Source organism: Astatotilapia calliptera, chromosome 7 (assembly GCF_964374335.1).
Source record: "Astatotilapia calliptera chromosome 7, fAstCal68.1, whole genome shotgun sequence".
Taxonomy (NCBI): Eukaryota; Metazoa; Chordata; class Actinopteri; order Cichliformes; family Cichlidae; genus Astatotilapia; species Astatotilapia calliptera.
In genome coordinates this window covers 31,608,985-31,632,161 of record NC_137428.1, presented here as the reverse complement: position 1 = coordinate 31,632,161, position 23,177 = coordinate 31,608,985, and the positions used below count along the sequence as shown (strand labels likewise).

The 23,177-nt window shown below is 39.1% G+C and overlaps 1 protein-coding gene across 2 annotated transcripts in view; it reads right to left on the bottom strand.

Moving 5' to 3' along the window:
• Window positions 1-22,198, bottom strand: part of cntfr (ciliary neurotrophic factor receptor) — a 231,101-nt gene extending 208,903 nt beyond the window's left edge. Inside the window, exon 1 of one of the 2 annotated variants that reach the window (XM_026174227.2) lies at window positions 21,846-22,198. The gene's annotated coding sequence lies outside the window, so the exon portion shown is untranslated. The remainder of the gene's footprint in view (window positions 1-21,845) is intronic. The other variant, XM_080304418.1, reaches the window with a different exon arrangement.
• Between the last annotated feature and the right edge of the window lie 979 nt (window positions 22,199-23,177).

Here is a 23,177-nt window from a genome sequence, read left to right as displayed (position 1 = left end):
TCCAACCCTTGCCTGGTGATGCTGGATAATTGATGACAATGGAAATTTTAAAAAAGAAAAAAAAAGAAAATCCCTTGCTGTGGAAAACAGAACTAATGGACGCCAGCCATGACTCTCTCTTTCCATTTCTGTTGATGACTCTCTTCTCCCCCATGGCTCATCTATCAATCCATTTACCCATTCTACCTCATGTATCCACTGCTCTCTCTCCCCCCTTCTCCTAATATCTATCTAAATGTATTGTAGGCCGTCAGTATTTCAGGCTGGTGTAGTATTCTGACCATGAAGATGTTTTACAGGCGACCCACCCCCACCTTCTCAACCCCCTTTCACCAAACAGATAGGAGTAAAGCTCCCATGTTAGAGCCACGGTTCAGTGGTTTCTAATTATGTGTTCACTGTAGGAGCCTGGTTGGAATATTTCATATAGACCCATGAGGAACAGATAAGAGAGAGAATGGGAAGGGAGGAAGGAACGGAGGACCAAGAGAGAGATACAAATAGATGGAGAGAGAATTTATATCTATAGACTTTACATTACATAAATGTTGTTTGTAGTCTATATTGTTCTATAATGAAATCAAACACTAAAGACAAAGATGTTATGAGATCCATCCGTTTTCTTCCACTTATCCAATTCAGGTTCACGTGAGGTTACATGTGCTGTCACAGGGCTAACACAGAGAGACAGACAATCACTCACACCTAGGGTCAATTCAAAATTGGCAATTAACCTAACCTCACTAACTGTGTGTCTTCACACTGTGTGAGGAGAAAACCCAGGGACATGGGGAGACCATGCACACTCCACATAGTAAGCAAACAGAATCGAACGCAGGACCTTCTTGCTGTGCAGCAACAGTGCTAACCACTGTTCATGGGCAAATGTGATATGATGACTGAAAGTAAACTGTGAACTTTTTACTCATTTCTATTCCTTTAGTATTTATGTTTTATTTAAAAAAAAAAGTATAAAAGTGGCTTTAAAGGCCTCTGTGTCATTTTAATATGAACATAAAATTTTAAAGATATGGTTTGGTTCTTCGTTGAGGTAAAGAGTGTACATCCTTGAGGGGGTGCATCAGTATCCTGTGAGATATGAAACATACTATTTTTTTAAGCTCCGTGATAATCAGCTTTTCCTACACATGCATCACCGCTACCTACATCATTTTAATTATCAAAGACTTTTGGTGATGAAGGACAACGTCTTAAGTTAGCAAGCTTGTCAGCTTGATTAAAGTCTGTTATGTAAAAGACATATCTGTAGCATGCATGTCTATATCTGCTTTTGTTTAGATTCCATCAGAGGATTTGAAATAAAAACAGACTCGTAATAAGGTGCTAAAAACAACCCAACTTCAACAAGGCCAACAATGCGGCACAAATACACAGATTTGCAAGTTGACAGACCTGACCTGAATAAATTTTTATATGAAGAAATATTGATGAAGAAGTTTGCATACAGTGCAGTGTCCGAACCTTGACCTGCCATTCTTTTTAATCACACAATGAAGGTTAATGTCTCCAGACCTTGCCTTTTGGTTAATTATGCAGTAATTAGAGGGCCTTCTTGACCTTGCAAGTACAGTTAAATGAGCCACATGCATGCTCCCCCAGGAAGACATGCACACATACACAGCAGCTCTTCTCAGGGCTCTTAAATGACTGGTGTCATTAATGTTGGTGTGCAGTTGCCAGATGTAATATTTCCTGTGGTCATTAGACCATCTGGTGGCCTGACTCCTCTCATATCTCTATCTTTCTCTGTGTCTACCCATCTGCAATTCATGTGCTTCACAGCCCATGTCTCTTTATTTCTCTATATTTTGCTTCTTCGCATTTCTCCCGTCTTTTCACCTGATTTCCTCTCACCTTTTTCTCTCTATCTACATCTGCCATATTGACTTTTTTAAATTATTTCCTCTCACTTTCATCCTCATGTTGTACACGACTACCTCTTGCTCTCTGGCCACTTCATTCACAGGATTATAATGGCATTCAATTGATATATGTGGTCATTTTGGTGCTACAATATGTTAATTTGAGAGAGCTCGAGCCTCATTACTGGAGGGGTCAATATCACTTTAAATCAAAGCTTCATAAATGCTGTAATTATGGTGTTATTGGCAAATTCACCCAGACACATAAAGCAATACCATTTTAAAATGCTGGCTAAGACCCTTCAGTAATTCTGAACTGCATTTATACTGAGAAAAATATGTAATTAAAATGTGACCCTCAGGTTATATTACTTAATACAATCGAAAAAGTAATGGCTGGGCATCTGAATCACATCATATAAAACACGGTAGCTATCCTATAAGGACATTTTACTGACAACTAAGCATTTAAATATAGTAGAAAAATAGTATAGGATAGTATTTTTTTTAACTCACTGTAACATAAATTTCTCTGCAATTTAAATGCTTCATATTCCAAACAGCATATGTAGAAAGAAAAACACAGTCGTGCAACATATTCCTGCTTCTCATAACCTTAGAAACACTCACATATACTGAATACAGAAGCTAAAAGTCAGTGCATCCTTAATTAAAACAGCCATCAGGGCAGTCAAAAATATATCTTTACTGGTTTTAGTGCTGCATTTCACTTTCCTCAGACACAAGTTTGATATTTTCTGTTAAAAAAGAAAAACAAAATCTGTCTCCCCCTTAATTACTCTTCCTCTGTTCTTTGCTCACCTACCTGTGTCTCACCACATGTGAGAAACTAAAATCTGATTGCTTCAGTTTCATAAGCCTGTTGGCTCCTCGCCTCCTCTACTCCTTAAATTTTTAATGAGTGAAATTCCTTTGAAATGTAAGTGTAGCCATACAATAATCTATAACTTTTTTTTGTTACATCTAACTTCCAGTGAAAAGTTAAAAAGATTAAAGTAAAGTCAGACAAAATATATTTTTAAAAGAGGCATTTTGTTGACATGCTGTTCAATGTCTTTTTGACATTTCTTGTCTTCTTTTTTTTCCTTGTCAGAGATTATAGCACGGTCTGTCTGTTGAATGCCAGATTTTGTTTAACTGTAACAAATGCTCAGTGATATAAGAAGGGTTTTACAATTGACAGTTTAATAGATTGTCATCACTCCCAAGCTTGACTGTAGATTTCCATGGCTTATAGTGGCTTTAATTAAATGACAATCCCACTTTTCTTGAAATAACTCATAATCAATACATATGAGTGCTTTTTGCATGTTTGAGAAACTCAATAAGCTGTTAAATCAAAGGAACTAAACTAAAACATGGTCTTCTTCACAGCCTTCCTCGCCTACACACAGTATAGCTGCACTAAAAAAGAGAAATGGATAGTGTATCATGATCAGACTTCATTAAACTCATGTCTGAGTCACACATCAGAAACATTTCTCACTGCATCCAATATTTCCAGCTACAACAGGGTATCTGTGGTCTATTTCTTTTTTAACTAAAAGGCAGATGATAGGAAGTGGACACATGATCAATTTTAATCATTTGTTAATGGCAAAGAGCAACTCCACACTAGCAAGATCCAGAGTGTTCAGAGGTTTTAAGACTTTGAAACAAGGAGCTTGTACTAGAGCCAAAAACTTTCTTGCTTCTGGGAATTTGGTTATGGTGAAGAAAGTGCACACTAAATTTAAGAATGAGTTCTAATTACACAAACATCAGGAGGAATGGCTGACCTTTAACCAAATTCAGATACCAAGTGTTGTGGAAATTTAACAGAATGAAAGGATTCATTTTATTTAATTCCCAGTCAATCACCATCAGTATCACCAATATGTCAGCTATTAATTAACTGAGGAAAACATCATTTTTAAATAATAACATTTTCAATGAGTTACTGTATGTGCTTAAAAAAAAGCTTTTTTCTCAACAGGAAATGGTGTAGTACCTCATTGCATGTGGATACATGAACATGTTCAAACTGAGCTGCGTTGGTTAAAAATGCCAAGTGACTAATGAACTAAATGGTCCTGATGAGGAGACCAGACTTACAGATTCTTTTCAAAGCCATTGGCAGCATGCTTACAGTGTTATGATCATACTTTGGGTATAATATTGTGCCTTGGAACTCTCTAGTCCAAACAACCTTATATTCCTTCAAGAGGAACCAACCTGGATTCTGCATTATAAAACTGTCTGGCCCTCAGGAGCTGATTTGATTGACAGTGATTAAGGCCAGGTTTTCACAGACACACTGGTCATATATTCCTTGTGAACAAAGTTTTCAAATGTGCCACAGGTGTGCACTGTTCCTCAAGTCCCACGTGGTTTGTTTAATCGGATTAAAGGGATTGCAAAAAACATGAAAAATATTACAGTGTGGCCCATTATGTCCTTAAAAATCCATTAAAACCAACGAGTTGAAGAAAAGCACTAACAGTAAAAAACCATAACATTCTTAGTCCACGTTAGTTTAGGCAAGTAGAACATAATCTTAAAGTAGTGCTAATATATAATAATATGTATGCACAATTTGGATTTGGTGCTGCAGGCAGGGACTACAAAGCTGGCCTGTTAATCTGTGTGCTATATTGTAAGACTTACATTCTTAATGGGAGTGTCACAGCCTCATGAGAATCCCTCATGCCTGTCCTTTGAAAACTAAGATCTAAAAGCCTCTTATACATTAAAAACTATTCAAAGAACAAAGTCCAGCACAGCCCTAAGCACTAGGTGGGAATTACTGAGCAAAAAAAATGTATTTTTATGTTTATATTCCTGACTGAAGGTTGTCTGTATATGTGGAAGTACTTAGTACATAGTGCACTGTACATCAAAGAAAAATCTTCTTGATTCGGAAGCATGGTAAGTCTAACATGAACAATGTCAATCACCTTAACTTTAATGTATTTTTATTTTATTTTATTTTCAAATGCCATTTGACCCAGTTCTTCTGGGCCTACTTTTTCTGTTCTTTTTTGCCTTTGCTTGTCACACAAATTATTTTAAAAGAGCAATGCAGATTCGAGACTGGTTTGGCTTACAGTCAAGCTAATTTAGTCATGCATTGTTTCATAGGATGTTAAATCAGATGATATTGTTAGACTCATGACACATTTCAGGAAACAGAGATAGAGATTATTGTCAGAGTCGGAACGATGTGATGATAATTGAAAGACTTAGAATTCATGCCAATTAAATTGCTCCCCGTAAGCTTCATCCACAGCCATTTATCACTGAAATTATGTGAGAGCAAAAGCTATTCATGAACTCTGACTCAGCAGAATGTGTGCAGTGAGCCCATATTCTTGAGTATCAAGTCCTAGTGCACTGAAAAAACTGATTATTTCAAACTAATTAACACCCCTCCAGCCAGTCAGGATGGAGTGCACACAGAGGCCACGGTGTTATTTAGGAATCATAACTGAGAGGGAAATTTTCACTACGAATATTTTTATGATGCAAGGTTGTGCAGCAATAGACCAATTTGCTTCATCAAAGTATCCAGTTAGTCACCCTTGTATACAAGGAGTATTGCACAGAAGGATCTCACCCTCCCTCTTTCTCTTTATAATGACCTCTCTGATTCGTACACTTTAGCTGGTTATGTTGTCAAATTTTTCGTTCAATTTCCACTTAGTTCAAAATGTAAATAATCGGCTTTTAAAGATAAACCTACCAATTACATACAGTTTCTGTCAGATCCTTCCCGCATGCATACAGACACACGCTCCTTATGCTTTGTAACTAGCATCTTAAAGAGGCTTTCCAGTCTTGACAGCTCAATTTTCTGATTATTATAGCATAATTGTGTCAGTTAATGGGTATTCTCATATTTCATTTAGATTTTTCTTTTTTTATGACAAAAAAATCTAGTTTGAGGCCATATTACTTCTAAGCTGGCAATTACAACAAATTGCTCCTAGTAATGGAGAAATATGGTTGCTTATGATAAGTTCCATATGGACACTTTTTTTCTACATTTCTGTCTTTTTGGGCTAGCAGTCAGAGGATTTATGCAATAGTGGACGGCTGTAAATCACACCACAGACACATATTTAAATGGAAATATGAGTACAACAGCCTAGTAACACAAAGAACCGTAGGTTCCGTAGCATAACAGGCGTACACACACACGTTAATGAATCATGAAGGTAGCTTCGAGTATGAGTGTGAGTGCAAACACACAAACACATTCAGACACATGCACAACTTGTCAAGTCAAGCATTACCAAAGGGCTTCGGTATGGATTTTACACTTGAGCTAAACCTTCCTGACTTTTCTCAACAATACAGAGGCCTCAAACCATGTCAGCTTTCCCAATGCCATTCACTTAGTATTCACAGACAATTCACCCTCTGGTTTAAAACCTCATTTAGGAATGCTGTTTATGGAGGGAGGTCTGAAGAATATTTTAATATCATTATGTGGTGTCATGTATCTACTTTAATGGACTGAGACAGGCCATGAAAAGACACATTTTTACAAGCTGCTTTTAGAAACCACAATATTCCTCATATGTACAACAGTGTTAGATGTTTGCCAGAGATTTTAAAAGTAGCACCGGAAATATCCTACATGTACTTATGAGAAGGCTTAAAACTGAGATTGTATTTTTTTTCCCCATGAGCACAGCTCTAAAAGCTGGAGAAAAAAGCAATAAATGCTGAACAAAAAACAAACATTCTTACTTCTTTGAAAACTTCTTTCTCAGCTAGCAATAAAATGTTAGTGGTTTCCTCTTTTTTCTTTCTTTCTTTCTTTCTTTGCTTTTGGCGTTCTCAAATGAACACTGAAGCAATCTGATACTCAGAAGGACTCAGAGTATGTTGGACTATATAACGTCCATGACCAATAATGATATAGGAATGTGTTATGAGGAAATCGAGGCATTTGTCATGGAGGAACAACAGAATGTGCGGCAGGAAATTGACTGACTGTTCAACATGGCTTTGCAGTGAAATCGAATCCACTCATGTCATGCATGCACATTCAAAGACAGACGTTCTATTTAAACATTTATATGGACTTTGTGGCTGTGCTTTTACACAAGCATATGTGCACATAAAAAAAAGTTTCCAGTAAACAACAAATACTTGCAAACTCTTTCTGGAGCAGAATGCTGTTCTTCAAACAGAATTTAAGATAAAAAGATTAAGACTAAAAAAAGATTATGTCAAACATGGTACATAAACAGAGGCATCTCATCAACAAAGAACGATAACGTTGCTAAAATTATGGCCGGGACGGCTCATACTGTTTGTGCCTGCCAGCGATGGCACCACTGCAGGTGGCTGTTGAGAGCAATCATAGAGCCACAGATGGAGCATGTAAGGTTGCATCTGGAGGGAAAGATGGCAGAAGGCTTGCATGACTGGAGCCTCTAGGCTCTCAGCTGATGGGTCCATTGGTTTTCAAATGTGGCTTCACCAGAAAAACATAATGAACACAGCAGTGGCAGAAATCAACTGATGGCTGTAGCATAAGAGTCAATGCTTTTTATGTAGTAATATTTATGAAAACATGATTAAAAACGAAGTATTGTAAAACTGGTTGTGATTACTGTTTGTCAAGATGTTTGCACGACAAACCTTTCCAAAATGTGTTGTATCAAAAAGGCAGATTTGGCTCATGACAAAAGAAAAGTTGAGAAGGACATGCTTACAACATTATGCAAACGAGCTATGGAAAAGCAGAAGGGATTTGATTATATTCACTGCAAAATATGAAACAACAAAACAAACACACATCAAGCGTTTATCGATCTGCACTCAGTAACCAAAAATTAAATGACAATAGAAACGCAATGGCAGAAAGGAGCAGGGCTACAGCAGTGCCCATGAAATGACAAGGGGAATAAAGGAAAAAAATAGAATATGTACTCCTAATGAGTGGAATCGCAGAGAAACAGATGGTGTGTTCATCTGGTGTTTGGACTGAGGTTTTTATCCACCAGACATCAATTTATTGGCCGAAGAACTGTGCCGCTTCAGGCAGCCAGTTTACATGCTCTGTCCGGTTTTGTTGTTGCTAGGGTTGCTTCGGTATTGTAAGACTCAGTGATCATTTGCTGGTTGATATCAGTGTGAGGAACATACATGTCCAAGGTGACCTTTTAAATTACATTCTACTGCATGGTAATGTGAAAACACTCCAGGCTTTTATTGTCTTGGGAAAACTGACATTGAGTAATGTGCATTGATTTTAATCACAAATTAAAATCATGTCAATAACCTGAAATGTACTGAATCTAAATGCAATGTGCATTGTCACTAAGCTCACACATATAGCCACAGACCTTTCCACACAAATATGCAATCTAACCTAAAATTCTTTCATCTATTTTGGAGCCTATCCGAGTTACCACAGAGTGAAAAGCAGGGTACCCTCTGGACAGGATGCCCGTCTATTGATGGGCTAACACAGAGAGACAGACACCCATTCATGTTAACACTCACACCTACTACCAACATATTTAAATAGTGGAAGACACTCACAGAAATCATTAAAACTATACAGAGAAGGACACCTATCAGCGAAATGGAACACAAGACCTTCTTGGTGTTAACCAGTGCACCACTGTGCCATCTATAACCAGATACAATTGAAGAAACAAAAAAAAGGTACACACACTCACCAACTGATGGAAGCTAGAGTCATTTAAAGGGTCTAAATCCATCTTAATTTGTTTTTAATCCTTCCTGATAAGTAGCTCTTTTCTACTTTGGCTCAAGTCAAAGGAAGCTGAGTACTATGTGTCTCTCATACACATTTCCCCAGCAATACACACACAGAAAACAAGAACAGTCATGTTCTACCAGAGGGAGGATCACGGGAATACGAGAAATGGCATCTTAACTCCGACATACCAGTGTGCATGAAAAGGTTCATCAGGGTGTGTTGGCTCACTGACTATTGTCATTGTAGATGACATCACACAGCACTTGTTGATATATACATGTACACATTTGCGCAGAGGATATGTGAAGTCTTGTATGTATTTATGCCTGTGTAATGTATAATGTTTGTGTCTGAAAGTGTAGCATTTGACAGGTATATGTCTCTTTAGCCACAGGTGAAGTGAGATGATAACACTGCTTGGAGAGACAGTCCAACAGAATGGGTTTATTTACCCATCTCTGTGCTATTTTCTTGATTGTCTGAATTCTGCACTGGGTATGTGTGAGAAAAAGAGTTGCACAGACACACAAGCACTCAGACAGAAACTTGCACAGAGGCCAACATGTGAGCAATCAGACAAATAAATATGGCTCTACACATTGGCAAACATCTGGGAGGGGTCTGGGATCTTAGGCATCTTGCCAAGGTAAACAGAGGAATTTGCCAACCTTGACATTTTTGGTAGTAAGAGATGCCTCTCAAGGTGACAGCTCTCACTAGGTGTTAGTGGGAGATAAGCAAATTTGTCATTGTGAGAATATCAAAGGGTAAAATCTGGAGATTAAAAAAAAGAAAAAAAAAGTGTGGATGCAAAAGAAAAAAAAATGCAGTTCCCCTAGCTGCTACTTGAGGCTCCCTCTAAAACTCAGTAAATCCATATAAAATGCCCAAACAGAGATTATTAAAATGCATGTTTACAGCCAGCCACATTGACTAACAGTTGTCCTGATCAGTGTTCGGCCTCAAACACTACTTTAAGTATATGCATGTCTCTGTTTTGTGTGTGCTACTGCACCCTTTTAAAGCACTGCCTGATTATTATTTCTGTGTGGTATGGACCATCAAAGAATTTTGTGCTTCAGATTTGGTACGTGAAATTCTATTTTATTGATCCACTACTTAGCTCTAAGTAGCTGATATGTCTCTCTCTCTGTGCCATACCCATACAGTTTGAATTTGAATACGTGCTACTAGCGCCAGCTGATAACTTGGCATTCATTTTCATCCACATAAGGCAACTTTTATCTTTCAAAAAACATCAACATAGCATCAGCCAAAGTGCTGATGATTTAGTTTAAAAGTCTGGAAAGTAAAGTGTCACATCTATCTTTTATAATGCCTATGACACATTTGCATGTGTTTGTGTTGATGATTATGCTATGCGTCATGCTATGATCTATCTTCCTTTTTTTTCACAGCGACATTAAAATGGTAACATACTGGCATACAGTAAGATACTAATCACCCATTAGTCTGTACTTGAAAAAGCCCACCTACCCAGATTTAGTGAAGAAAAACAAGTTAAAGAACAAAAGTGTTTACATACTCACAAAACAGTCTCTGTGTTTAATGGAGCAGTAAGGCTTCTTTTGTCTACTTGCAACAAAGTTGTGTGTGCACTTTTTTCTATACTTTATATTCATTTTCTTTTGTATCCACGATCTCATTTTGTGCCTGTTGTTTGTCAACAACACAGGAGACACAAAAACAGGTTATGTAAATAATCCTCTATTCACACACTTTCACTTTTGTGCACTGCAATGGTGGTGTGTGAGATGATTCTTTCCTTTCACCCTGACCACCTGTTGTGTGAAGTTCAGTGCATTAGACAACTATTGCATTCTGTGATGACAAATACGTTGCAAAAATAAAAACCCAAACCCCTAATCAGGTGAAGTGAATCATCTTTTTTTCCTTCTACCTTTTCTGTGAAATGAGTCAGACGAGGGCAGACATACATGGAGACAAGTTTAATAGAGCGTTATATACTATTACCAAACCGGACAACTGAGCAACTCTAGTTTAAATATTATTTATTGGGTGGGTTACCTGAAGCAATCAGAGAAAATTGTAAAAGAAATAATCACATCTATAGAATGATATTTATTTATTCATTTATCTATATGTGTTCAAAAATTACTTGCTTTTGCAACATATTCATCTTCATAGGTTTTATGTGGCTTTATTGCAACAGTATAAAGCACCTGTCTACTTAGTGGCTTTAATGGAAACTCTGCTTCAGACTTTAAGGAAACTTTCTGGATGAATGAAAATTGCCAAAAAGAAATCGTCCATTAAAATGAAAGTTGAAATGGTTAACATAGTAAAAAATAAAACCCTACAACCTCAATACTTATACTTATTGTAGCAGACATGAATTTCTAGTTGACAAATAAACAATACATTTAATTTTAAATTAATTAGAATAATGAAGTCGTCATGAAAACAACTTCCGCTTACCTTTGTTTTTTGCATGCTCAGCTCTTGCAAACAATTAATCCCTTGTGAACCTCGGTGATAGAACCTGACAGGGTTGCCAAGCAATTTGGGATATGATTGCAAATCTATTAGAGGAACATGGAGGGACTGTCAGATCCATATAACATATTAGGAGCAGATGAAAACATCTCTCACAGGTGTTTGGGCCGGCACTCTTAAATAAAACATCCCTCTCATAATTATGTTTTTTGATGTTTAAATCTCTGCATATTTCTGTTGCCTAATCTGCAGAACAGGTAAACCCATTCCCCTTCACACTCTTGTCTCTTTCATTCACCCTAAAGTTTTCCTCTCTCTTTCTAAGACCCCACTTTTCTCACTTTAATCACCCTCCCTCCCTCTTCCCTCTACCCCCTTCTCTTTCTCTGCCTGCAGTAGCTACCCAATAAAGGATGTTGTTAATATCATTAGGCAGACTTCCTCTCCGGCCAAGCGCCCAGCCCACTCCCTTTCAGCCATAATCAAGCGTGCACACTAACTATCAAAGGAGACATTGCTAATAAACTACCACAGTGGAGCAGAAAAACACACACGTACGCTCCTGCCGAGAAAATACTGTTGGCTAAGCGCACTAAAATAAATGTGTGCGTGTGCATGGTTCTTGGGGATAGGATTGTGGGGTGCTGGTGCGGGTTACACAGACAGCACTAATAAACTATACTCCAAAGGCAAACAGTGTAATGCAAATGTGCCACTTAAGTATCCTAAATTAATTGGGGGCGAGGGACATGTACATAACCAGACATAGCTAATAAAATATGCTGTGAGAAGTGGCAAATACTGTCAGTTTAGTGGGTTTAAATGATAGATTGGGGGGGGGGGGGGGGGGGGGGGTTAGGCAAGTATGTGTTTGGACTGCAGACATTTGCTGTAAATCACTTTAAATCAGTCCTAAAACGGTTGTGCACATTGTCAGCTATATAGCTTGAAAGTGTTTGGTCCTGACAACTAAAAGCTACAGTGCATATCACTCTAAAGGGAAAACGTGATGCAATACTGTAAGCATGGAGGACGTTTAAACAAGAAAAAGAAAGGCAGGAGGCCAATGACATGAGGCTGTTACTACAATATGCTGTGCAAAAAGAGCAAATCTGTGCACACAATAGAAAGAAACATCGCATTGGCTTTTCCAGTTTTTATGCTTTTGCTGCATCGTTTATTCCTTTAGATAAAAACAAAGACACAGATATGTTAACTGATGCAATAAATAATAAAGAAGCTGGAAATATCCATCCGCTTGCACACCAATTTCTTTTACCTGTTAAATAAGATTTCCAGTCTCTCAGGTGTGCACTCTTTCAAATCAAATGCTGACACCTGTCTTGCTGAAACTAAAACCAAAGTTTCCCAATTCTGCAGAGTTGAAGTGCAGAGTTCCAAACTTCATCTGACATAAAAACTGTGTGCTGGAAGCTTCATGACATGATTTTACACGGCTGATCGGCTCCTATGAGTGCAATGTGTATGTGAGCCAGTACCAAGTTTAATTCTTAAAATTAGAGACTACTAAATTGTCAAAAGTTTTAGAAAGGAACAAAAAAATGGCTATATAATGACAGCTATGTTGCACCAATCATCCAGCCCTAAACATCCTACCATACAGATTAGATTGTATAAAAAAAATATTAAAATACAATGACCCAGTTTAAATAGTTCAGCCCCCTCTTGTGCACCGACAGCAGTTGGAACTTTTCAGTGTTATGTGGCCACTACTGAGCTCCACTGTCATGCTTTATTTATCCCTTTCCCTTCTGCACTGTAATGGAAATATAAAAGGGTACATTGATTAGTGTTTAAGGATCAGGCTTTAATAGATTAAAAGCCCTCGGCTCAGAGAGAGGCACTCACTCACACACAGACATACACTTATACACACACCAATAGGCAAACTTATACACACACCAATAGGCAAATTTATGGATGGATATTGAAAGAGATGGACACAGTCAGTAACACAGAGTAGCTTCATTCATTTGGTTGAACAAAAACATTGCATGGACAGAAAACTGAGCATACATATCTGGAGCCAGCAGCGCAAAAAGCCAGAGCCCCAAGTCTTTCAGCAACCGGCTTTCTAACGTATTTGAGATGGGATGGGGGGGGGGGGGTTAATAAATATCTGTAAAAAGTGGGGACCATGGTGCTAATATCCCAGTTGATTGGGAATTCATGCATTTTGAACTTAGTACATTATTAATAATGTGGCATGGTCCCAGACAGTTTCCACACACATACACACAGAGGGGTGATGTCAGTAAACGTTAGAAGGCTCTGTTTCAGCATCCCACTGTAGTTATTTTGATAAAATGTGTTTCGCATTATTATACATACACACACACACTACACTTTATGCACTTGCTTTCAGGGGATGATACACCATCATCAAATCTGATACACAGCATCCATTTTGACATGTTTGAAAACACCAAGTGACTGAAACTGTACTTCTGAGAAATGGCATAGTCTACTTAAAGTGCATCCCCCCTCTTCATTTATTCTCGCCTGCCCTTGTCTCCTAGCTGAGAACTTAAATTCCCACCTATACCTCCATTGTCACGTCTTAACTCCAAGAAGCACCTCAACTCCAAACCTATCCAGCATGTCCCCTTTCATTTTCTCTATCCTTTGCAGCTCTTCCTTTTCTCTGACCTCAATCCTGCAACTGGACATAATGGTGTTCTAGCATTTTATGTGCTCTTCCTTTTTCCCTTTGCCCAGTCATTTCTCCAGTCTTTTCAAGCTTTACACTCATCACAGTCATGTCTGCTGATGGTCTTGCCTAACCTTTAATCCCCCCCCACACACACACGCACGCACACACACACACACACACACACACACACACACACACACACACACACACACACACACACACACACACACATTCCACACCATTTTCAATTGCTACTACTCTTCCTCCAATGTTTGACCGCAATCACACTTGATGTGTGCCGACTTTCTCTCTCCAGCTACTTTACTTCAAGTTCCAATCATGCCCAATGGTATCAGTCTGTTAAAATGTCTTCTGCTCCATAATTGAATCTCTTGTGTCCTTATACTTTTCTTCATCCACCCCTCTGACCAAAACCGCTTTTGTTGTTAGCCTCCTCCTCACCTCTTGACTTTTCATTCCAGTTCTCTTCACTCTTTTTATCTTTCCCTCAAGAAGACATACTTGTAGCTATCCCAAGGCTTAATCTTGGCCATCTCTTGAATTTCCCTATTCTGCCTCAGGTGAGAAAATCTTTGCCTTTTCTTAAACTCAACTTTTCCATTTACTTCTCTTCACTTTATCTTCCCCTTAAGATTTGACCACAACCTACTCTATTAGTACTTCCAACTGATGTTTGTGTCTCACTTCTTCAGTTGACAGCTTTGCTCAAGTGCATTCAAGATTAAAATTGGTTATTTCAGGAGAATGATCAAATTCCCTTTCACTACCAGTTCTTTCAGTTGGCCAGTTGGTGCTTTTATTGTGATCTATTTTTTTTATAACACAGGGGATAAATAACAGTAAAACCCACACATTAAAAAGTGCCAACAAACAAGAGTCATGGCCATTTTACACAAAAGCACTGCAGTTACTTATCAGTCCAATCTAAATGTTGAATGTAAGTAAGCTACACATCGAACGGGTCTGTGTTCACTAGGAGTCTAACCAGGCTCCTAAATCTCTGAGCTGCTCATTGAACACACTGAATTTTGGACCTCTTCATTATGCTTATACGTTTGAGGTCTTAAGGAGCTTCTTTGTTTTTACACTAATTATCTGACAAATAATATGGTTTGCTGTGAAATTAACAGCACTAACACAATGTCAAAGAATAATGAGCTTCAAATTTATTACTGTTAAATGATAACTTAGTAGTCAAACTTATCTTCTAGAAGGAGTTTCTGCATCTGATAACTGATGACAATGGCCCTCTTTCACATGAAGTCCAGGATTTAAAAAAGTAGTAAAGCGTTTCTACGAATGGTGCACGTGTAAGCCGGAATAAACTTTAGACTGTATGTAGTCTAATGCTCTTTTAATGTCCCATTATACTGATCATAAATGCATCCCCAATCTGTTTATAGGAGCTCTGTGTAACCTCAGAACACTATTGTGGCTAATGACACATGCAGCCTTTAAGTGGACTGCTGTGTTGCTCATGTCTGCACACAGTTTGTGCTTGCACACTTTGTGCGAGCTTGCATCAGCCAAAATAGTGGTGAGACATACAGAAACAAAGGAGAGTCGTATCCTTTTGATTTCTGAAGAAAATTTGGCCTGAATCCTTCATATTGAAGTGCCTCCTTCAGCTGCTAGGGGTACCTAGTACAATCAGGGGAGGTCTGTTTTTCAAGTTAATTATTAGCCATTTGTTTGCTGAAAATAAAGTGTTTAACAGGTGAAATAGGTGCTATATACTCTGTACCAGCTACAGCAATGTAACATGTGCAAATGAGCTAAAACAAACAACATTTTCAGTCACCTGGCATGAACAGATTTTAACCTTGTAATACAGTGGGAATTTTCACAAAGCAAAAAGGATATTTTCCAGCTATTCTTTTATGTGCCGTGAATGCAAGATAACACAAGAAAGTTATGATTATATTTTATATCTTACATATGGAAAAAGAAAATAATGTGGCTGACATGTGCGTAGGGAAAATATAAAGATAGCAAGTTAGTCAATACAACTGAGCAGTTAAACTCACAATACAGAGGGATTAGTGGATGCACCACACGGCACGCATACACCGCCCCCAGTATGATTCTCCCACATCATGTATTCCTATACAGCATACATAGTGTACTACATTATACAGTTGCCTTAAGGCAAATTACCTCCAACAGTTTATTCTCAAGTTGCACTTATATAAAATGCAGTAAATCTGAAAAAACAGTTTAAATATTTAAAACACAAGCCCTGAAAAATATAGTAAAATACACAAATTGCACTTGGCTGTGTAGATAACAGTGTGTGGCTACTGTCAGGTACAGCACATTTTCCTCTGGTATGCTAACAGAATGTGAATAGCCTTCAGAAGCTGTGCGCAAATCCACCTCAAAGTGTTTGCCCCCTACTGGAGGAGGCAGCTTTTGTTTGTGTTTGAGTGTGTGTATGTGTCTAGAAAGCTGGGAGCTCGTGTTGGGGGGGGGGGGTGTCAAGTGATGCATATTCATAAACTTTTTTTTCTTGATTTCCCTCCTTTTATCCCTCATATGCTTTGATCAGAAAGTTAGGAGTCAAACTCTCCCATCGCCTGGGCTGCAAGAATGCTACAGGGGCTGAATAGAGAGCTGTCTAAGGATAAAAATACAGCCGAGCCAAGCAGATATGCACAGTGTGACACACACTGACCCACTAGCACACACAAAACTTGACAGATAAAAAGGCTGTTTCTCAAAGACAGAGAAACAAGCAACTTGACAAATAGAACAAAAAGCCAACATTGAAAAGCTCAAGCTTAGAAAAATGCCGGGCCACATGCAAAAAGACTTAAAGTTTGTCTGTCTGTTTGTGCGCTTGCTATCACAACCCCATACAAAAAAGGCTTTCTTTTAAATAAACATTCAACCTTTTTTTTCAGAATTGAAGGTCCTGATTCAGTCTTTTATGGCATTAGAGAAAGGCTTAATATCTGCATGTTCTTGACACTTTAAAAGTGTACAAAGAAAGTACAGGAGCTTTTTCAGATTACCAAAATAATTACACACCGACTCTCCCTCTGAGCCAGATCTTTGTGCACAGGGTGTAGAGAGGAAACAGTCGTAAAATGTAGATCTCTGAAATGCATGTGAGGCGGCTTAATTGGGGCCAAATCTTAACAAAATCTTGTCATGTTTTCACACCCTTAGGTGCAGTTAGATAAAAGCACACAGCAAGTGGCACATCTAACTAAAGAGAGAGAGGGTAGACAGAAAAAGCGTGGGAGCTGTGCATTGCCAGAGAGAACGCTGACTTTTTAATGTGTGGCTGTTGGGAGGCTTGTTGCATTCAAAGCTCTCGCCTGCATTTGTTTCACAGCGGCGTATAAAATGTCTGTGATGCGTACATGTACACACAAATATGCTTACCAAAACCTCATATTTATTTCTCGCTGTCCATTCTACTATAGTTCCATTGTTGGGTTAGTGCTTGAGAGCATTTCATCAAATCTGAATCCAGCATTAAATCCACTTATTAAATCTAAATCCTTTCAAATCCCTTATTAATTGCAATTATCGCCATCATTTTGTGTTATATTTACACAAGCAGATGAAGATCTAAATATTGAAAACTAAAAGATTTAGATCAGATATTTTTGTTAGTGGAGAAAGCTCAAAAATAACAGTTGTATGGTATGCTAATTAATTCTGATCCTGAAAGTGAGATGAGCAACGGGCACAATTTTCATTGTAAATATGTTTAAACTACTTCTTGGAGTACCCAATTCTGCGCTATTAATTTGATAATTATCAATTATGGATTTGTGATTATGACACTGCACATACTGAAGCTGATCTCACATCTTCAAACAGATTTCTCACCAGAGAAGAACCAGGTGCACATTATGATCCTTCGGTTAACTAATTGCACAACAGCCAAACAACCATAAATATAAAGCAACAGTTGTTTTAACAATGGACAGTAAGTTTTTTTTCCTCTTTTGAAATATGTTTGATTTTTATGATGAGGAAAGTCTTTGTCTCTCCGTACCTCCCCAGCTCTCCGTCCAACCCTCTCCACACCAGCTTCCAATTTGTAGCCTTTGTGTACATTACAGCACTGAGAATTACGGCCCCCATGCCCTCCTCTGATCAGACCCATGCTTGGACATCTGTCGGAGGATGTTTATCCAGGCAGTAAGTATGTTAGGGGAAATATTATCCTAGTTTTATCTTACCTTTCTTTTGTGTTAAATATAAACATCGACATTGCAAAGTGGGGATTGGACAGGAGAGGCGGGGAGCAAAAAAAAAAGAGAACAATGGCGCTATAAAAGGGGAGTGTGAGCAACGAAAACAAAACAAAAAAGAATAGATTGCAGAAGAAACCTGGACTTGGGAGGTGATGAGCTGGGTGGGGGGCGGGGTGGTGAAGGGAGGAAGACAGTTTGAGAAGTGTGTAAATCACACTTGTAGGTGATAATTACAGAAACACATTTAAACCTTTCAGTTTAACAACTTTAAAATTACACCACGGTGTTCTTGTCGGTCACTACGGACTTCTCAGTAAGATGTAAGCAACATTTTCTGTCTTATTTTCCAAGGTTATAAAAGAGGCTTTCCCCCTCTGCTGCTCAGAAATTCCATTCCTCCACCAAAAATGTCTTAATAGAGACAGAAGTAGTAAAACTTCCAATTTCAGAATCAATGTCCGAATGTCTAGACAGGTTTTTACAGTCTATTAAAAATCAATATACAGGTTATGTGTAGCATGGCTGTTTAGTGCTTGGCATACAGGCATATAGAGACGGACACACAGATGCTTACTATGCACTCAGGCACACACAACCAGTTCTTCATCTCTTTTTCTCTTCTTCTTATCTATAGCTCTCTCCCTCTCTCTTTCACACACACAAACACAGAAATATGCACAAACACACTCAAAAGTTGATGCACACATAGACCTTTTCCTGTCTGGTGTTGCTTCCAGCCTAAAACCAAACCATGTGTGGGAGCTATTCTGTGCTGGCCTAAACTGTATGCCCCATTGGTGATAGGTCCTTCCACTAAAGACTGGAAAGAGGCTTATTGGAAAGATATGGTTGGGTTCTTTTTACCGCTTTCTGTCATATGACTTCATTTTGTGTTGTTGACAGCAAGGCTCTTTCATTTATTCTTTGCTTTTCTTTTTGTCTATTTTATTTGGTAATCAATATCATTCGCCTGCTTGGCAGTAACGTTCTTATTTACAATGCCAGAAGTACGGGTGCTGAGGGTGCTGCACCCGTAAGTTTTATTATATATTCTGTTAGTTTTTAAAATTCTATCATTTTCAGTTAAATAAGTTTAGAGATTCTTCTGTTATTTAGATTCAGTGATGTCCCTGCCCACATTGTGGTCACCACCCTTTGAAACAAGGGCAAATATACACAAAACCTGGTTATGCAAACTGCAATTTTACTTCTTACTGAATTCTTGAAAGAAAAAAAAACATAGCAAAACCAAGCAAATTCTCAAAATCAGCAAGCAGCTGCTAAAACACTCACAATGAGAACCCATGTATCTTGGCTCTGTCTTTGCTGTCAAGAGTTAGGCTAACATATATTAAGCTAACAATTCGATTTTAATGGCATGGTGAAAAGTTTTAGAAACTTGAAACTAAAAAAGCATACTTTTGGAGTATCGCTTGGAGTATCAAAAGGTAAGACCAGTTTTTCACATTCTGCTAATATACAGTCAGCATTAATGATAAATAGCATGTTATTAAGTGTTAGTTGATCATCTCATGCCCCTGACTTTCCAGAGAATGTAATGTTCCTCTGATCGTCAAAATAGTTTGTAAATGTGGCTTTCTGAACAGCCTGTGGAGAGCTGCCATTGGCTGTTGCTGTTATTTGAGGAACTGTGGTATCCTTGTTATCCACTCATCATTGATTTTGCAAAGAAAGGGTGACCCAACTCATAGTGACATCTCCACAGCACCTCCTACCAGAAGCACATTCTCACGGTTGTTCTGATTTAGACCCACTCTCTATCTACCTATCTTTTCCTTGCTTGATTTTTTTTTCCCTATCAGCCTTTCTATTTGCACACCCTCCTATTCCCCCTCCACCTCCTATCACTCCCTCCTACTCCACCACCAACAAGGCATGAAAACGGCGCTCCATTAGGAGTGCCTGGGCTAAGCCCAGTCAGACACATACTGCTTTGATCAGCCGTGAGCTGGGCTAAACACCCCACTAAACTCCCAGTCTGAGAAAGGGGGTATTGGGGGGGGAGCAAAACTAGCAAAAGTTAGTTAGAGATGGGACCGGGAAGATCAAAACAAAGAAATGAGATGGAAATGATGACAGGATAAAAGAGAAATGCACTCAAACATTCTAGGAAGAACTCATTTTTCCCAAACTGCCCACGTATGTCCCCCCATCACTTTTGTCTTCTGTCATATTTTCTTTCACATCTCTTTTTTATCTCTTGCATGCCATCCTTTTCCCCCCATACAGGCAGCCTCCTAAATATATTGCTAACAATTTCAGGTGTACAGCTCATACAAGTTAAGGAAGGTTTGAATTAATTCCTGAGGTAGCATAATTGGTACAGAGAAGATGGCATATAGAAGCCACCTCAACAAAGTGTGTCTCTTTTGTCATTAAAAAAATATTTCGTACCCACTTCTGCACACTGACACTCACAAACAAACACACACGTTGTGGAAGAGGAAAAAAGAAAGGCAGGAAGACAAGCCCAGTGACAGACGATACATAGAGACCAGACCTCCATAACTGACAGCAGTTTAAAAAAAAAAAAGAAAAGCCAGAGCTTTCAACATTCAGACAGGCAGATACTAAACCAGCAGCAGCAAAAGAACAAAAACCTTCGGTCTTTTGCTCCCAAGGAGTGAAGAGAAAAGGGATTTCCGCTCAGTGCTAATCAATCAGGTTGTGATAATGGCTCCCATGCCTAGCTGTCGACTGGAAGGGTCAAGGCATCCCGTGACCCAGCACCCAGGGCTCAGGGGCCAAAGCCCCTCTCAGAATAGCACCCCAGGACAGACTCCCTGGGCTAATTGTCCAAGCCAGTGTCAGCCTTTTCAATGCCCCCCCTTCTACTTTCGCCTTCATTCCTCTGTCTTTCTTCTCACTTTCCCTCCCCTCTTTCCCTCCTCACAACTCTGCGATCCTCTCTCTTTCTACGCAACTAAGGAGTCTACTAAGTATGCCAGCATATACCAGCGTGGGGGAGAGAAATGAGACAGAAAGCAAGGAGCTGAATGAAAGACCTTTTAGAACTGAAGCGACACAGATGAATCAAGGGAGCTGTGTACACAGGAAAAAGTTAATGAAATAACAGAGACAGAAAAAGACAGTGAACAGGGAGAGCGTGTCAAAGAAATATCAGCGGCTGCAACAGAAATGAGCGGGAGGGAAGTGAGAAGGGAGGATGAAAGATGGAGGGGGGGCAGTAGGACAGAGAGGGACAGAGGGATACAAAGAGAGTGGGACAGAGGCGATACGAAGAAGGGGAGGCTTTAAAACAGTCCCCTTTCTCCCAACACATCACTCATATCACTGGAGTGCAGTGACAGGTCTATCTACTTCCATCTGCATATCAATAGGTTTCTATTAATCATAGCCAGAGCAGCGTGTGTCGCAGAGAATCTGCTCAACATCAGTAGACTGACCATCACAATGCAGCTGGCATGCAAGAAATAAAAAGAAAGAAATGACACACACACACTCACACACACACAGAGCGCAAGAGTCCGAAACAAACCCCACTCCAGCTCCGCGCAATGGCATTCCTCTCATTCCAAGTGCATGCTGCTAATTAACAGCATTAGATCCCACAGACAGAGGGAGAGATTGATGGAGAGGTATTCCAGTGTTGCACTAGAACCACATCTCTCTTCTGTCGTTTCTGGCTGCTCTTCCGTTCTTATTTATTTACTTGCCCCCCCTCAAAGCACCTTCTATCAAGTCCCTCTCCCTTTCACAGTCACTGTCACATCCCGGTCAGACAACGCTGAAGAAGAGCAAAGTCCGCAAATGTGAATAACATATGACAATCAAAATTGGTTACTCACTGGGAACCTTTTTCTTTTTCTGTATTTCTTTTTTTTCAGAGCTGTCAATCGTTATCCTCTTCTCCACTGTAGTAAGGGGAGTGTGTCTATCCTGGCGAGTGTGTGGTGTCAGTCCACTAGAGGAAAGTTGCCGTCTGCGTGCGTGAGCATGTGTGTGTGCGCGCGCGCGTGCGTGAAGAGAGGACGAGAGAGAACGGGTGCGTCTGTCTCTGTGTCTCGCACTGCTCTGACTGAGCGAGCCGAGGCTGTTTTAAACAGGCTGCTCTCCCCATGTGACCAGCCCAGGCACAGGCAGGAATACATTACTGAGATACACACGCTCTCTCTCTCTCTCTCTCGCTCCCTCTGCCCATACACACACCGTGTCCACAGTGCACCCCCTAGCCACCACTCAGGGTAATGTTGGGAAAAGCCCTCACACACAGCATGTGCACGCCCACACAGACACAGATATATATGTCCATACATATGTGTATCAAATACGTATGAATATTGTTTTGATGCACTTTGGACAAAAATTTCCATACACTATTTTCTTTTTTAATTTCACATATTATATATAAATATATATACATATATATAGCTATATAGTTGTTTTTCCAAGTGACTCTAACTTTTCTTTTCCTGAAGTCTTGGTGGTTTCTTCACACCTGGAAGCACTGACCTTTTCAGTAATGGAAACCTTTTAAAGCTGACCTTCTGTTCTGAAGCTGATTCAACTGCACCACAGCTACTACACCTTAAGGAACAACGATGGAAAACACAACAGATGAAGTGCTTTGAGTGAAATATAGTAGCTACGAAGAAGTGCATTCTCAAAAAGCCAAATATAACTTTAAAAGTTTAAACCTTTCATGTGACGGTATGACTTTGGAAGGCGATAGATTATTCTCTTTAAAAATGCAGGTAGTACAGTATTCAGACTGCAGATATACCACCAGATATCCAGTGAGTTCCTGAAAGGATTTATCTTTAATGTTCGACTTCAAGTGGCAAACTTCTGTTCTTGAGAACCTTTGACTGAAATAAATATTTTCTGTGATTCCACAAGGAGCAATGTTCCAGGCTGAAAAATGAAACCAATGTGGAAGTATCAAAAACAGCTCCCTAAATGGTTACTGTAAGTGGGCTCCAAAAGTTAGCCAATCCCTAATTATTTCTAGGGACAAATGCTAAACTTCACACTGGAAACAAATATATTTATAAACAGATACAAAAACAAACAAACAGGGGGGGAAACACTGTAGCTAGAAGCTCAATATTAACTACTTTAAAATATTTTTAAAAATCTGGCTAAACAGTTGAATGCCCGATGATCATCCAAAGCCTTAT